Source organism: Schistocerca nitens, chromosome 1 (genome assembly GCF_023898315.1).
Source record: "Schistocerca nitens isolate TAMUIC-IGC-003100 chromosome 1, iqSchNite1.1, whole genome shotgun sequence".
Classification (NCBI taxonomy): domain Eukaryota; kingdom Metazoa; phylum Arthropoda; class Insecta; order Orthoptera; family Acrididae; genus Schistocerca; species Schistocerca nitens.
The window spans coordinates 359214965-359231060 of record NC_064614.1 but is presented as its reverse complement, the minus strand read 5'-3'; positions in this window follow the sequence as shown (position 1 = coordinate 359231060).

The following is a 16096-nucleotide window of genomic DNA, read 5'->3' as shown; positions in this document are numbered from 1 at the left end:
TGTGCGCAACGGAAAATATGTTGTTGTTGTTGTGGTCTTCAGTCCTGAGACTGGTTTGATGCAGCTCTCCATGCTACTCTATCCTGTGCAAGCTTCTTCATCTCCCAGTACCTACTGCAACCTACATCCTTCTGAATTTGCTTAGTGTATGCATCTCTTGGTCTCCCCCTACGATTTTTACCCTCCACGCTGCCCTCCAATACTAAATTGGTGATCCCTTGATGCCTCAGAACATGTCCTACCAACCGATCCCTTCTTCTGGTCAAGTTGTGCCACAAACTCCTCTTCTCCCCAATTCTGTTCAGTACCTCCTCATTAGTTATGTGATCTACCCATCTAATCTTCAGCATTCTTCTGTAGCACCACATTTCGAAAGCTTCTATTCTCTTCTTGTCCAAACTATTTATCGTCCATGTTTCACTTCCATACATGGCTACACTCCATACAAATACTTTCAGAAAAGACTTCCTGACACTTAAATCTATACTCGATGTTAACAAATTTCTCTTCTTCAGAAACGCTTTCCTTGCCATTGCCAGTCTACATTTTATATCCTCTCTACTTCGACCATCATCGGTTATTTTGCTCCCCAAATAGCAAAACTCCTTTACTACTTTAAGTGTCTCATTTCCTAATCTAATACCCTCAACATCACCCGACTTAATTCGACTACATTCCATTATCCTCGTTTTGCTTTTGTTGATGTTCATCTTATATCCTCCCTTCAAGACACCATCCATTCCATTCAACTGCTCTTCCAAGTCCTTTGCTGTCTCTGACAGAATTACAATGTCATCGGCGAACCTCAAAGTTTTTATTTCTTCTCCATGGATTTTAATACCTACTCTGAATTTTTCTTTTGTTTCCTTTACTGCTTGCTCAATATACAGATTGAATAACATCGGGGAGAGGCTACAACCCTGTCTTACTCCCTTCCCAACCACTGCTTCCCTTTCCTGTCCCTCGACTCTTATAACTGCCATCTGGTTTCTGTACAAATTGTAAATAGCCCTTCGCTCCCTGTATTTTACCCCTGCCACCTTTAGAATTTGAAAGAGAGTATTCCAGTCAACATTGTCAAAAGCTTTCTCTAAGTCTACAAATGCTAGAAACGTAGGTTTGCCTTTTCTTAATCTTTCTTCTAAGATAAGTCGTAAGGTTAGTATTGCCTCACGTGTCCCAGTATTTCTACGGAATCCAAACTGATCTTCCCCGAGGTCGGCTTCTACCAGTTTTTCCATTCGTCTGTAAAGAATTCGTGTTAGTATTTTGCAGCTGTGGCTTATTAAACTGATTGTTCGGTAATTCTCACATCTGTCAACACCTGCTTTCTTTGGGATTGGAATTATTATATTCTTCTTGAAGTCTGAGGGTATTTCGCCTGTTTCATACATCTTGCTCACCAGATGGTAGAGTTTTGTCAGGACTGGCTCTCCCAAGGCCATCAGTAGTTCCAATGGAATGTTGTCTACTCCGGGGGCCTTGTTTCGACTCAGGTCTTTCAGTGCTCTGTCAAACTCTTCACGCAGTATCGTATCTCCCATTTCATCTTCATCTACATCCTCTTCCATTTCCATAATAGTGTCCTCAAGTACATCGCCCTTGTATAGACCCTCTATATACTCCTTCCACCTTTCTGCTTTCCCTTCTTTGCTTAGAACTGGGTTTCCATCTGAGCTCTTGATGTTCATACAAGTGGTTCTCTTATCTCCAAAGGTCTCTTTAATTTTCCTGTAGGCAGTATCTATCTTACCCCTAGTAAGATAAGCCTCTACATCCTTACATTTGTCCTCTAGCCATCCCTGCTTAGCCATTTTGCACTTCCTGTCGATCTCATTTTTGAGACGTTTGTATTCCTTTTTGCCTGCTTCATTTACTGCATTTTTATATTTTCTCCTTTCATCAATTAAATTCAATATTTCTTCTGTTACCCAAGGATTTCTACTAGCCCTCGTCTTTTTACCTACTTGATCCTCTGCTGCCTTCACTACTTCATCCCTCAAAGCTACCCATTCTTCTTCTACTGTATTTCTTTCCCCCATTATTGTCAATTGTTCCCTTATGCTCTCCCTGAAACTCTGTACAACCTCTGGTCCTTTCAGTTTATCCAGGTCCCATCTCCTTAAATTCCCACCTTTTTGGAGTTTCTTCAGTTTTAATCTACAGGTCATAACCAATAGATTGTGGTCAGAGTCCACATCTGCCCCTGGAAATGTCTTACAATTTAAAACCTGGTTCCTAAATCTCTGTCTTACCATTATATAATCAATCTGATACCTTTTAGTATCTCCAGGGTTCTTCCATGTATACAACCTTCTATCATGATTCTTAAACCAAGTGTTAGCTATGATTAAATTGTGCTCTGTGCAAAATTCTACCAGGCGGCTTCCTCTTTCATTTCTTAGCCCCAATCCATATTCACCTACTACGTTTCCTTCTCTCCCTTTTCCTACACTCGAATTCCAGTCACCCATAACTATTAAATTTTCGTCTCCCTTCACAATCTGAATAATTTCTTTTATTTCATCATACATTTCTTCAATTTCTTCGTCATCTGCAGAGCTGGTTGGCATATAAACTTGTACTACCGTAGTAGGTGTGGGCTTCGTATCTATCTTGGCCACAATAATGCGTTCACTAAGCTGTTTGTAGTAGCTTACCCGCGTTCCTATTTTCCTATTCATTATTAAACCTACTCCTGCATTACCCCTATTTGACTTTGTGTTTATAACCCTGTAGTCACCTGACCAGAAGTCTTGTTCCTCCTGCCACCGAACTTCACTAATTCCCACTATATCTAACTTTAACCTATCCATTTCCCTTTTCAAATTTTCTAACCTACCTGCCCGATTAAGGGATCTGACATTCCACGCTCCGATCCGTAGAACGCCAGTTTTCTTTCTCCTGATAACGACATCCTCTTGAGTAGTCCCCGCCCGGAGATCCGAATGGGGGACTATTTTACCTCCGGAATATTTTACCCAAGAGGACGCCATCATCATTTAATCATACAGTAAAGCTGCATGCCCTCGGGAAAAATTACGGCCGTAGTTTCCCCTTGCTTTCAGCCGTTCGCAGTACCAGCACAGCAAGGCCGTTTTGGTTATTGTTACAAGGCCAGATCAGTCAATCATCCAGACTGTTGCCCTTGCAACTACTGAAAAGGCTGCTGCCCCTTTTCAGGAACCACACGTTTGTCTGGCCTCTCAACAGATACCCCTCCGTTGTGGTTGTACCTACGGTACGGCTATCTGTATCGCTGAGGCACGCAAGCCTCCCCACCAACGGCAAGGTCCATGGTTCATGGGGTAAGGAACGGAAAATAATAAACGCTAAAATGAAGATTTGGCCCTGTCTGACTACCCCCTCAAGCGGATCTTAGGATCTCTTAATTCTATAAATTACAATCTAAACATAAATGAATGATGAAGGCAAGTAATCCTACTAAATCATAAACGTTGTTCCTGCTTATATATTTATTCTAGATTTAAAAAAAACTTTATATTACAAAGTTTACATATCCTAAGTAAAATAACTAATCAATTGCCCAACTCTGCCCCTTATTATGACTGCGCGATCTAATATCAATAACACGAAATGACTGACATCATCCAAGTACTAAACACTAGAAGACACTACTTTCGATGATGATCTACGGTGGTGTGGAACCTCAGTGGAAATAAACTAACGTGATCACAGCTGTTTAGCTTTTATAGCCCTAATAAGCCGAAGCAATTTGAGATATCAACGTATGTACTGCGTCCGGTGCGTCGAAGTGGTGGTTCTCGTACTCGCCTGCGACGATGGAAGAACTCCAGCCACAAATAAACTCTTTCAAACACTAGAACGGCAGAAGGCCGTCCTCTGACTAATATATTCTAATACTGTCTTCTCCTCTCTGTGTTCTACAGACGAGAAACGCGAACTCCCAACCACAAGGACGGAGTTCAGATAACGTCTCAACGTAAGTATAGCCAGAGGAAGTCCTCTCAATTACTGAACGCTGCGTTCTCAACGACGCCTTCCAACCGGGATGTGAAATCCAGAATCGTATAGGTTAGCAACAGTACAGTGCCTAACTGTTCTAACTATGAGAGCAAAGACAGCAAGCCCGTCTGTATCAACAAAGCTGATATCGAGCCACTGTCACACACGGGCGCTCACAACGGAAGACCACGTCTCTCCACTGTCGTTCCTACCTCTACTAGTACAGGCAATGATTCATTACGCCGTTCTGATAATAAAGACACTCCGTCACCTTTCATGCAATAAGCGTTAACAATTATTTACAAGGCGTACGTGACAATGTCAGTCTCCTTTAAGGGGCTCCGGAACGCCCTATACTTGCAATGTTAAAATAACGCTTATAAATTACATCTTTCCTCACAAAGTATTTGAGGTAGGAAGTTGAACTTTTTACAGATTATTTATTGGAATATGGGCTACAACTTAACACAGGGATTTTACAAAATTTTACTTCAGTTATTAAAATTGATTTTTTTCAATTGTAATGAAAATTCACAACATTTTTTTGCAATTTTTTATTTATATATTCAAAAATATACAGTTTTTTTGGAAAAAGGCTGTGTTAAATTGTGCAGAAGGTACTGTGTAACATTTACTGAAAGTTTGAAACAAATATGTTTGGAAGATCCTTAGAAAACATGTAATTAGTATGAGAAAATAAAAGTTTTGGGAATCGAGCGACGAAGATTGGATTAACTTTTTAGTGCATTCCAGGTCCATAGGATGGATTATCTTCATCCTCTGCAAACTCCTCCTCCAGCTTCCTCTTGTTCCTCCTCCTGTTTACTCTTGCTTGTATTTCTAGACTCTTTACAGCCCTGTCTGCAACCCGAAGGCGTTCCTTGTCTAAGGCAAGCATCGCTCGTACCATGTTAGAACCTATCTTCATTCCCATATTTCTAAATACCTTGCACCTTACAATGTTGCCATCATTGAAAGTCGCAACAGCATCATACACACCAAAGTGAAGTGTTTCTATTCCAACAAATACAGTCTTGGGGATTCTCGACCATATAACACTATTTACACTTTCATTGGGGTTTTGAGTTTTTCCGTGAATACACTTTTTCAACAGTTCAGGTGCTGCTAAGTCTCTGAAAATAGGTTTTATCACCTCCATTATTGCATGAGGCAGACTATGCTTATGAGTGTACACTTCACCAGTTAGCAATCCTTTGTTATATTTACACCAACTGTCTTCTTCTTTGGGACACAAGCTATGTTGGGGATTTTCATCGTCTTTGTTGTTTACAGTAATAACACATACCTTTGGCTTTCCAACATTTCTCCTTTTCTTAAAAGCCTTCAGAGTATTTCTAATAACTTTACTTTTACTCATTATTATACTTCAACAAAACAGAGACTCAAGGAACAGAATTAATTACAAATATTTTCGAGATAACGACAGAGTAAATAAACATGAAACAATCGACGATCACACCAGCGATATATATTGAACCATCACAGGTTAGCCACAACACATACTTTATCTAACATCACTAAAATGTACCTGATGAACACGGATGTTAATAATAACACCATTTGACAGCAGTTTAACAGCGCCACAGTGGGTCACGCCCATGTAGAACACATTTCAAAAAAAAATTTAAAATAGTTGTAGTCTTCGGAATTGAATAAATTATATATCTATTAAAAGGTAATAGTCTGCAGATTCAGAAAACGCAAAAAAGTAAAAATTGAACTTTTCATGATTTTGAGCCTTTCCGGAGCCCCTTAAATAATCATATACACTATGTACAACCTATCAAATGATACCTAATTGTGTTTGTAGGTCACGGCAAAGTAAGTGGATGGGTGCTTGTAAGGTGCGAAATTATAGCCACCTTACAACTTCTTGCCGATCTGCACACCAGGCGGTGTTCGTCTGTGTCCAAAACATCACAGGCGACACACAACGCGGTGTCTGCAAGGTGAATCCTGTGAAGGCGTGACCTGCATACTTGCTTCCCACTGACAGTGAGGTACCATGCAGACTGGACCTCAGAGTCAAGATAAGGAGCGCACCCCAAGCTCTGCTGTAGCGGCGCTCGCGACCATCGCATGACCCACTCCGTCCCCCCTCCCACAACACGAGTGCAATGCACGAGTAGAAAGGAATCTCTGGATGTGGGGAAACCGATTGTGCCTCTCAACATGGCACGCAACGAAATGGTGACGTCATTATAGCAGCAGCGCCTTGTGCGTCCAACGCTTCAAACCAGACTATAGTGCGTTCAAAATTAGTTGCGCCTTTGACTTTTGGCTGACCAGAGGGGAACGTGACGCCGTTTCCCATGTAACACCAATCGCGAGCCAGCTTTCCCTACCACGGGGCCAGAGGTTCGGCTGATAAAGCGTCCCTGTTGCCACACTACGAAACACGTGGTGCCACGCATTAGGTGTATCGGCGTTCGTCAGCTCTCGCTGTAAAGTCGTATTTTCTGGAGTTGACGTGTTTTGTAACAGGCAGGTACTGTGAACAAGCGTTTTGTGTTGACGTTGCATTAATAACAACAGGCAGCACATTTGAATACGAAATCCGCAATAGAGGTGTCGCCCAAGAACATGTTCACCGGCTGGGAAGGACGTTCTGCTGCAAAACATTCCTCGGAATACGAAAATAGCAATGGCCGAAACGCCATACCACTCTGTTGTGATGCATAGAGCTCCAACAACGTAGTGGAGGAAAGCGAATATTTTGCTGTGGCTACGAAGAAATGTTGCATTAGATGAAGTTGAACCTAGCATCTATAAGGCGAAGTTATTGTAACTTGTAGGGCTGTAGAAGGCAAAACTTCCACTACGAGGTCGACGAACTGGCTTATGGTAAAAGGCATAGTTTAGTGAGGCAGCCTCCGTATCATGCTCATTTAAATCCAACTAAGAGCCTGTGTAAAAAATAATGTGGCATTTAAAAAAAAAAAAAAAAAAGAGGCAACAAGTTTACGCTCAGAGATTTTGAAATGCTGACAAAAGAAGCCGTTGTAAATGTTACGCAACAGGACTGGTCTTGAGTTGTCAGCGATGCCCAAGAAGGTAGTTGAGGAGACATTGATTCATGGAGGACTGTGACGAGTTTTCAGGAATACGTAACTTCTCTTATTGCCAAGTCAAAACCTACTTCTTTTCTGCCGGCCGGGGTGGCCTTGCGGTTAAAGGCGATTCAGTCTAGAACCGCGCGACCGCTACGGTCGCAGGTTCGAATCCTGCCTCGGGAATGGATGTGCGTGATGTCCTTACGTTAGTTAGGTTTAAGTAGTTCTAAGTTCTAGGGGACTGATGACCTTAGAAGTTAAGTCCCATAGTGCTCAGAGCCATTTGAATTTTGCTTCTTTTCTAGAATGCAATTTTCACTCTGCAGCGGAGTGTGAGCTGATATGAAACTTCCTGGCAGATTAAAACTGTGTGCCGAACCGAGACTCGAACTCGGGACCTTTGCCTTTCGCGGGCAAGTTCTCGCGGACCGAGACTCGAGCTCGGGACCTTTGCCTTTCGAAGGCAAGTGCTCGTGGACCGAAACTCGAAATCGGGACCTTTGCCTTTCGCAGGCAAGTGCTCGCGGACCGAGACTCGAACTCGGAACTTTTGCCTTTTACAGGCAAGTGCTCGCGGACCCAGACTCGGACTCGGCACTTTTATCTTTCGCGGGCAAGTGCTCGATTGTAGAGAATTCTGAAATAGTGTATTATTGAAGTAACAACTGAACGCAAGTCAGGTCAATAGCTTGTGAAACAGCCCTTTCTCAGTATGAAAGTAAACGTGTAACTTCTTCAGTTATATTGTTACGAAACCCACAGCAGTTCTTCTTTCACCAGCTCTAGATGGCCTTCAATAATTACATTATTTCATTGAAAAAAACTGTAGTCACTTGAATATCGCGGTACACATGCAAGTGTCTCATATTAATCATGTGGCAAAACACACTCGCCTTTGCTCGCTATCATTTACCATTTATGAGATACGAGGACTTTATGAATATTTCCGGAATGAGATTTTCACTCTGCAGCGGAGTGTACGCTGATATGAAACTTCCTAGCAGATTAAAACTGTGTGTCGGACCGAGACTCGAACTCAGGACCTTTGCCTTTCGCGGGCAAGTGCTCTACCAACTGAGCTACCCAAGCACGACTCAAGCCCCCTCCTCACAGCCTTACATCTGCCAGTTTTTTTATGAATATTTCTTTATAATTTTTTCACTGAAATATTTCTTTCTAGTTTTTCACTGACGCAAGAGCTCGTGACGGAGCGCTTTACATACATTCCATTTTCTCCAGACTGGAAACGGACAGCGATATCGTTCCAAGTTTAAAGAATATTTCAATGTATTATCTACATTTAATACCCAGCAACATGTAACCTAGCACGCACACGTTGGCAACCTCCACTCGCTCCCGGCTGAACTGTCAAACTCACTTTAAACGCACTATAAACATTGCCAATATTGTTGAACATTTTTAATAAGGAGTCAAGGGAGAACTTGACTGTGGAGATCGCTTAAACAAGGACTTTATGGCGTTTGTGATTAGCGATCGGATGCAGGTACCTTTCGCGAGTGCACAGATCGCCGACCGCAGCGCAGCAGCGGACGTATTTAAAGTCGGTGCTCACTCAAAAACCACACCTCGTACACAGCACCCACGTCCGTCACGATGACAACTGTTATGGCTCGGGAAGTGAGCCGTGTAGAGGCATTCCCGGTGGGAGGGCGGGCATCACAATGCAGCCGCAGCGCGGCGGCCCTGCTGACCGACGCGCCGCTCATGCAGACTGGCCTCTCCTCTCCTCTCCTCTCTACTAATGGCGGGGCCGACAAACCAGCGTCTCGTCGCGCCGTTTCCTGTCCGCTCAGTCACGGACGCCGACTCCCCAACAGCCATCCCTGACAACCACAATCATGTTTGCCGTCCACTGTCTGGGCTCCAGATTAACTCTGCATCTACGTCTACAGCTACATGGATACTCCGCAAACCACCCTTAAGGGCCTGGCAAAGGGTTCATCGAATCACCTCCACCATAATTCTCTATTATTCCATTTCGAACACCGCGCGGAAATAACGAACATCTATATCTTTCCGCGCGAGTCCTGATTTCTCTTATTTTGTTATGATGACCGTTTCTCCCTAAGTAAGCCGGCATCAACATCAGACACAACTGGCCATTAAAATTGCTACACCACGAAGATGACGTGCTACAGACGCGAAATTTAACAGACAGGAAGAAGATGCTGTGATATGCAAATGATTAGCTTTTCAGAGCATTCACACAAGGATGGCGCCGGTGACGACACCTACAACGTGCTGACATGAGGAAAGTTTCCAACCGATTTCTCATACACAAACAGCCTGGTGAAACGTTCTTGTGATGCCTCGTGTAAGGAGGAGAAATGCGTACCATCACGTTTCCGACTTCGATAAAGGTCGGATTGTAGCCTATCGCGATTACGGTTTATCGTATCGCGACATTGCTGCTCGCGTTGGTCGAGATCCAATGACTGTTAGCAGAATATGGAATCGGTGGGTTCAGGAAGGTAATACGGAACGCCGTGCTGCATCCCAACGGCCTCGTATCACTAGCAGTCCAGATGATAGGCATCTCATCCGCATGGCTGTAACGGGTCGTGCAGCCACGTCTCGATCCCTGAGTCAACATATGGGGACGAGTGCAAGACAACAACCATCTGCACGAACAGTTCGACGACGTTTGCAGCAGCATGGACTATAAGCTCGAAGACCATGGCTGCGGTTACCCTTGACGCTGCATCACAGACGGGAGCGCCTGCAGTGGTGTACTCAACGACGAACCTGGGAGCACGTATGGCTAAACGTCATTCAATCGGATGAATCCAGGTTCTGTTTACAGCATCTTGATGCTCACATCCGTGTTTGGCGACATCGCGGTGAAAGCACATTGGAAGCGTGTATTCGTCCATCGCCATACTGGCGTATCACTCGGCGTGATGGTATGGGGTGCCAATGGCCACACGTCTCGGTCACCTATTGTTCACATTGACGGCACTTTGAACAGTGGACATTACGTTTCAGATGTGTTACGATCCGTGGCTCTACCCCTCGCGAAACCCTACATTTCAGCAGGATAATGCACGACCGCATGTTGCACGTCCTGTACGGGCCTTTCTGGATACAGAAAATGTTCGACCGCTGCTCTGGCCAGCACATTCTCCAGATCTCTCACCAACTGAAAACGTCTGGTCAATGGTGGCCGAGCAACTGGCTCGTCACAATACGCCAGTCACTACTCTTGGTGAACTGTGGTATCGTGTTGAAGCTGCATGGGTAGCTGTACCTGTACATGCCATCCAAGCTCTGTTTGACTCAATGCCCAGGCGTATCAAGGCCGCTATTACGGCCAGAGGTGGTTGTTCAGGGTACTGATTTCTCAGGATCTATGCACCCAAACTGCGTGAAAATGTAATCACATGTGAGATTTAGTATAATATATTTATCCAATGAATACCCGTTTATCATCTGCATTTCTTCTTGGTGTAGCAATTTTAATGGCCAATAGTGTATTTTCCCGTTCGGAGGAGAAAGTTGGTGACTGAAACTTCGTCAGAAGACTACGCCGCACCGAAATACGCATTTGTTTTAATTATGCCAACCCCAAATCCTGAATCACGTCTGTGCCATTCCCTCCCCTATTTCTCGATAGTACAAAACGTGCTGCTCGTCTTTGAACTTTCTCGATGTACTCCGTTTGAAATCTGGTTTCGCAGGACAGAGCGAATCAGGATGTGAAAAGGGGCCAAGGTCAATTACTGTTAGATATACATGAACATATACAATTTTATTCCTTAAACCAGTGCACATTTTCCTCTTTAATACAACGAAGATCAATTCACGGCTGAGGGCCCATGTAACTTCTCCACAATAAGTTTAAGTGATTGCTTTTAAAACACCAGGATTTAGAGTAATGGCTGAAGGTCTTACTTAAGTAAAATTACAATATCTTCTCGGCTAATTGCTGAAGTAATAGTTCAGATCAGATAAGGAAATTCTTTAAAAGCCAAGCATTTGCAAATTCCGGCTAAAGGCCATATTAAGGAAAATTCAAGTTAATTCTTCGGCTGAAAACCCAACTACATAATAAAAGAGAGACTTTAAGGATAAGCCTTTACACAGTACAACAGAAAACATGAAGTATCTTGTCGGCCGAAGGCGCAAGCAATTACTCAAGAATAATTAACGACAACTTTAAGATAAACATTTACAGAACACGGCTGAAGGCCGTTTCAAGAATTCAAAACAAATAAAGAGAAACCTTACAGACAAGGGTTTACATATTACAGCCACAGATTCTGATACTTACGCGACTGAAGGCCTAATCTTAAAGTTGTTGTGAGGTTCGGCTGAAGGCCATATACTAAACATAAAACAGGTAATATTAATACATGGCTCAAGGCCTGGCACAGTACCTGCGACCAAACAAAATGACAATCATAAACAACAAACAGTGATGCTCAGAAGTGTACCAAGGGTCGGCCTGAGGAGGAAACTCTAACCGCAGTTTAGGTGAGACAGACAGCCAAGCGTACCATGAAACAATCGGGTTGCAGCACGACCTACAGACAGCTGACGAAACAGCCAACTGCCTAATCAATTCCCTTGCATAACAACCAAAGGTACCAGTGAAGACGAGGATAGTAGCAGGATTTTGTCCTAATAATTGGTGTATAAACACAGTCAGTGCAGAATAAACACTCAAAGAGAGAAAGAGAACAACACCAAGCTGTCGAACTACACGCTGTGCCAGGCAGCATCAACAGGGCGAGGAAAACACACTGTCGCAAAACTACGCTAACGACCAGGGCAGGTAACTGGAATGTTAACAGCCACAAGGCAGAAGATACCGCTGGTGCACTTCACTAATAAATGATTATCATTTGAAAGGTTAAACACCAAACAGGGTATACGGCAGCGAAATTTTGCCTACTCCCAACACACCATCACGTTGCTGCTTGCGGGAACAGCCCAGGATGCAACAACCAGCAATTAACGAAGAGATGTCACAACGATTGAGATTTCATGACAGGTTCACTGATTACTCAATTCCAGTATGCAGGTAAGGTGGGCGACGAATTTAGCAGTTCTCACTGCTGGAAGTATTCCACACGAAAAGGAGAGTGTCTTTGGTGTGACGTCATAAGTGCGTGACTGCGTGTTAGATCGCTCTCTAAGTTTTTATACATCTTTAGGTTTCAGATACATATTTTAACGGATCACATAACTAATGTGGAAGTATTGAATAGGATTGGGGAGAAGAGAAGTTTGTGGCACAACTTGACCAGAAGAAGGGATCGGTTGGTAGGACATGTTCTAAGGCATCAAGGGATCACCAGTTTAGTATTGGAGGGCAGCGTGGAGGGTAAAAATCGTAGAGGGAGACCAAGAGATGAATAGACTAAGCAGATTCAGAAGGATGTAGGTTGCAGTAGGTACTGGGAGATGAAGAAAGTTGCACAGGATAGAGTAGCATGGAGAGCTGCATCAAACCAGTCTCGGGACTGAAGACCACAACAACAACAACGTGATAATATTTACTATATAAGTGACTTATTAGTGGTTTCTTCATCCACCTCCGCCTTTCTTGTGTTGTGACCTGATATTTGTGAGTGTTTCGTATCGAGCAACTTACCTGTGTTTACATTCCGCGCTGACCAGTTGCAGCTGTAGCGGCGCATCCAAAGCTAAGTACTTGGTTCAAATGGCTCTGATCACTATGGGACTTAACATCTGAGGTCATCAGTCCCCTAGAACTTAGAACTACTTAAACCTAACTAACCTAAGGACATCAAACACATCCATGCCCGAGACAGGATTCGAACCTGCGACCGTAGCGGTCCCGCGGTTCCAGACTGAAGCGCCTAGAACCGCTCAGCCACATCGGCCGGCAGCTAAGTACTAATTAATTGCTTGTGTATAGTGGTTCATTTAGGAACTTTAGTAGTCTTCAACCGGTGTTCTTGGTGTTTTCTGGTGAAATAATTTCAGAAGAACTTTTTGGGAACTGTTTTCAATATCGCTACTGTGTCATTAGACGTTTGATTTTCCTTCTGTGTTAGTCTTTTGCTATATTCTCATTTGTTGTTGATTAATACTGTTAATAATAGTAGTTACTTCCCTTGTAGAGTAAGTTTGTGATTATTGTAGTCAATTTTTTAACATCTATTTATTGTAGTAGCGGAACTTAGATAAAGTAGTTTTCTTGTTTCAATAACTGTAAAATTTTACCATGAGTGAGAAGTTTGGGCTTTGCCGTAGGTTCGTGAGTAGTGGATTGCGGTGTGAGACTTGTTCGAAGTATTTTCACTGGGGGGAATGCAGTGGGGAAGCCAGTGGGCATTCTGGTGAGATCCTCTCCTGGAACTGCAGGTTATGTAGCAAGAGTAAGTTGATAGAGGAGCAGGAGCGTAAGATCTGTGACCTTCAGGTGCAGTTGAAAAACTCACAGAAGGAGTTAGATATGATGAGGAGGGAGAAGTGGGTTGGGGAATGGGAGCTGGCTGTTGGCAAGAGATCTGCTAGTACAAGGAGATTTTCAGATAGTTTTACTATTGGGGTTTGCAATAGATATGACCAACTGTGAGAGTCTAATAGAGAGGAATCTCTAGTAGCTTTAGATGTAGGAAGTATGCAGCAGACCTCAGCAGTTAGGGTGGCTAGGACAGTTGCAAAGTCGAAGAGAAAGAAGAAGGTTCTGCTGTTAGGTAGTTCCCATGGCAGAGGTGTAGGCCAGCAGTTGCAGGAAGTGTTGGGGAGTGAGTACCAGGTCACCAGCATTGTGAAGCCTAATGCAGGATTGGCTCAGGTGACTGTTAACGTGGGGAGGTTATGTAGGGATTTTACTAATGAGGATCAGGTAATGATTGTGGGTGGGGCAGGTAATAGTATTGATAGAGGTGGGGAGTATGACATAGATGGTGACCTGGAAAAGATAGCCACTCAGACTGGTAACATGAATGTGCATTTCGTGGAACTGTTTCAGTGTCTTGATCGGCCTCATCTTAATACAGCCGTCAGGCGTAATAACATGAGACTTGGGGGTGCGCTGATGACAGAAGGCATGGGTCACATTTCAGTTGTGTCGGTGGAGTCTATCAGCAGGACGGGTTTCACTAGACATGGCCTGCACCTCAACAGGTATGGGAAGGGGAGGTTGGCAAAGCTTATAGGTGACAACATGGGAAAATTCCTGCGGTAGTGGGTGTTAGAGCTGCACCTATTTTTAGATTGAAGTCAGCTGATAGGTATTCCTGCTTAAGGGAAGTCTCTCTAACAAAGGAACCACTTTCGACAAAGCTTAGGTATCCGAGTAATGAGGGAATTAGTATACTTCATCAAAATATACAAGGTATTAGAGAGAAAGTTAGTGAACTGCTTATAGATGTTTACTCTGAAATAATTGGTATATCTGAACACTTCTTAAATAAGGAGATTATTCAGAGGCTTCCTTTACCAGGATACGGGTTGGCTGGCAGCTTTTCGAGGAGCTCTTTGCGGTGTGGGGGAGTAGCCATGTATGTGAAAAACGGCATCCCATTTGAGTAAATTGATGTTTCAAAGTACTGCACAGAACAGGTGTTTGAATGTTGTGCAGGTGTGGTTAAATTTAGTGGCTCTAAACTTCTAACTTTTGTTATTTATAGATTAAAAAAATGGCTCAAGCGGCTCTGAGCACTATGGGACTTAACTTCTAAGGTCATCAGTCCCCTAGAACTTAGAACTACTTAAACCTAACTAACCTAAGGGCATCACGCACATCCATGCCCGAGGCATGATTCGAACCTGCGACCGTAGCGGTCGCGCTGCTCCAGACTGTAGCGCCTGTAACCGCTCGGCCACCCCGGCCAGCATTTATAGATCCCCAGACTCCGATTTCACAATATTTTCGCTAAAGCTAGAAGAGGATCCTGGTTCACTTTATAGGAAATACAAAAAGTTAGTTATATGTGGTGACTTCAGTATTAATTGTATAAGTGATTGCGCAAGGAAAAGGATGCTGGTAGACCTCCTTAATTCGTATAATCTTATGCAAACCGTATTCTTTCCAACGAGAGTGCAAGGGAACAGTAGAACAACCATAGACAACATTTTTGTTCATTCCTCGTTACTAAAAGGGCATTCCGTTAGCAACAAGGTGAATGGCCTTTCAGATCATGATGCACAAATTTTAACTCTAAAAGATTTTTGTGCTGCAACACATGTTAAATATACACTCCTGGAAATGGAAAAAAGAACACATTGACACCGGTGTGTCAGACCCACCATACTTGCTCCGGACACTGCGAGAGGGCTGTACAAGCAATGATCACATGGCACAGCGGACACACCAGGAACCGCGGTGTTGGCCGTCGAATGGCGCTAGCTGCGCAGCATTTGTGCACCGCCGCCGTCAGTGTCAGCCAGTTTGCCGTGGCATACGGAGCTCCATCGCAGTCTTTAACACTGGTAGCATGCCGCGACAGCGTGGACGTGAACCGTATGTGCAGTTGACGGACTTTGAGCGAGGGCGTATAGTGGGCATGCGGGAGGCCGGGTGGACGTACCGCCGAATTGCTCAACATCACAGTACATCGATGTTGTCGCCAGTGGTCGGCGGAAGGTGCACGTGCCCGTCGACCTGGGACCGGACCGCAGCGACGCACGGATGCACGCCAAGACCGTAGGATCCTACGCAGTGCCGTAGGGGACCGCACCGCCACTTCCCAGCAAATTAGGGACACTGTTGCTCCTGGGGTATCGGCGAGGACCATTCGCAACCGTCTCCATGAAGCTGGGCTACGGTCCCGCACACCGTTAGGCCGTCTTCCGCTCACGCCCCAACATCGTGCAGCCCGCCTCCAGTGGTGTCGCGACAGGCGTGAATGGAGGGACGAATGGAGACGTGTCGTCTTCAGCGATGAGAGTCGCTTCTGCCTTGGTGCCAATGATGGTCGTATGCGTGTTTGGCGCCGTGCAGGTGAGCGCCACAATCAGGACTGCATACGACCGAGGCACACAGGGCCAACACCCGGCATCATGGTGTGGGGAGCGATCTCCTACACTGGCCGTAC